Below are 2,579 nucleotides of genomic sequence, written 5' to 3' on the forward strand. Positions count from 1 at the left end.
GCAGTTCATTGGAGAAGGAGGAATCATGCTTGAAGAGCAAAGATTCCCAGATGGCTCAGATAAAAACAAATAAACAGCCGTAAATACTAGTAAATTTTTGTAAAATGAGGCAATAAAAGGATTAGGAAAGAATGCTTTGTGGTTAAGGCAACTGGAGGATTTTTAATGGGCTTTTACTACTCAATGGGAGATAAAGCCACTTTTAGCTCCTTTTCTGCAGCCTAAGAGAATGTTTCAAGCATCCTGTTTTCACTGTGGGGCAGGAATGTGCATCAGACAGAGGAAAGCCTCTCCGGGTTAATAACTAATTCATCGCAAGCATTTCCCACAGCACATTGATTGGAGACAATATCCTTAGGGTTAAAAAATGGATAAATAATTGTAAGTGGAGACTGAAAATTATATCCTTGATGCCAAGAAGTGATGTCCCAAAATAGGGCAACGTGGTGCCAGGAAATGGGGGACACTATGGCAGAAACTGGCTAGCCAGCTTTTAAAAATTCTCTTCCATGCTATTTTGCTTTTTTTAATTTCCCCAACTCTCTTGGATGAGACTGAGTTCCAGTAAATGGCATGTGGATGAAAGGGTTGCATGACATTTTCAGGCCTGGCCCACACTTCTCCCATCAGAACCTGCAGATGCTAATCAGTTTTGCTCATTAGATGGTCTGCATCTAGAAACTCCAGTGACGGGCTCTGAGATTTAATCACTACGTAGAGCCTGGGCCTTCAGTGATAGTGTGGAGCAGACCACCTTTCCATCTTATTCAATCTGCATTGATTGTGGCCTGAGCAGGAAGACACCCCTTGTTTAAAGCCACTGATAATCTGTGCGTTGTTCATTGCAACAATCAGCCTACTCCATCTAATACTAAGTCACAGAAGAGGAACATGGAATATGCAAGAAGAGGTGTTCAGACAAGAATGGAATGGAGAGTTAATCCAATAAGGACTTTTTAGCAGAAATTATTTGATAGCGTTTATAATTAACAACTGCACAATTTGTTCTTAAAATTTTATTTGTTTTTTTAGGTTTACTTAATCTCACTTGACCTTTTGTATTCTCTAAAGTGCTCCAAGTCAAAGACTCTTTCTAGCTTTTACTAAATGATTAAATCATTGCACTGGAAGTGGAAATACCATGAAGCGAAGTTCTGATGCCTCAAGTAGCTGATATCATTTGAATATACAGTGCATTATAATGCATGCCATGATGTTATCAAAGTTAGTTGTTCATTCATTCATTCATTCACTCCTCAATCAACAAACAAAAAATGAGCAACATATATACTAACCATCATGGCTGGGTAGGTGAAGAGAAGGAATTCCTGCTTCTTTCCGTGAGTAGTGGCCCAAGTGCCCCATGCTCCAGTAGTTCACATCTCATTGTTAGGACTCCTTTTCATTTCAGTGCAGCATCTTGAATGGCTGCTTCTAAGTCAGTTACTACAGCTTTGTTCACTTTACTCTCAGACACCTCTGTCTTAGACCCTTGGTGGCTTTGCAGAAAACAAAGAAGATAAATCCTAGAAAATAAGATTTCAATGAAAAGCAAGATAAAGGTTGGTAACCCAGTTTTTATCTTAATGTTTGGCTTTTCACATTTTATTAGTTCTTCTGGATTATTGTGCCTACTTGAGTAAAACAGCTCAGCTCAATGACCTGTGACTTCTGGGTCTGGGATATACAAATAGAATGTTTATTGTTCCTGAATAAGAAGACAAGTCAGAGGAAAATATCTTTCATACATAGTTTTGTAAATATTTTTTTTCAAATCCGAATATTGGAGCAACAATTATGCTGCAGACATGTTTGAATGCAAGTCTGAGCTTTTGTTGCTTTTAAGAAAGAATGAGTCATTTTTACACAAATGACCTATCGAAACAACAGGGATCTTGATATAGAAGCACCAAATCAATTTTTATACAAGTTCATTTCCCCCCAACAAAATGGCATAATTTTTCTAATTTAAAACCAATATTAACTAGATTTCCTTTTGACATCTATAGTGGTCTCCTCCAATGTCTTTACTAGAAACCATTTCCTTTACACTGTAACTATCCTTGGGTAGGGCCTTCCTTATTACAATATGTTTTATATTATTCATGTAGATTACATTAAAATACAAGTTCTTGAACAAATATATTTATTGAACACTATGTGCCAGGAGGTGTACTGACAACCCAAAAAGTGTTGTTTTTTGCCTCATAAAATGGGGATGATGATATCTATTAAAGAATCACACAAATAAATTAAACTAATACCTTGTTATGTATAATGAAGGAGAAGCTTTTAATTTGATGCTTCTCCTTCATCAAAGAAACCATCATCTAAATGAAAAGGGAACTGATTCAATAGCAGGAAGACAAACAATTCAATTAAAAAATAGGCAAAGGCCTGGCTGCTGTGGCTCAGTAGATTGAGCATCAGCCTGTGAGCCAAGTGTCACTGGTTCAGTTCCCAGTGAAGCACATGACTAGGTTGCACGTCAGGTCCCCAGTTGGGGGCGCGAGTGAGAGGCAACCACACAGTGATGTTTCTCTCCCTCTCTTTCTTCTTTCCCCTCTCTCTAAAAATAA

The sequence above is a fragment of the Furipterus horrens genome, unplaced genomic scaffold (assembly GCF_987537825.1).
Source record: "Furipterus horrens unplaced genomic scaffold, mFurHor1.1.pri manual_scaffold_4, whole genome shotgun sequence".
NCBI classification, from domain to species: Eukaryota; Metazoa; Chordata; class Mammalia; order Chiroptera; family Furipteridae; genus Furipterus; species Furipterus horrens.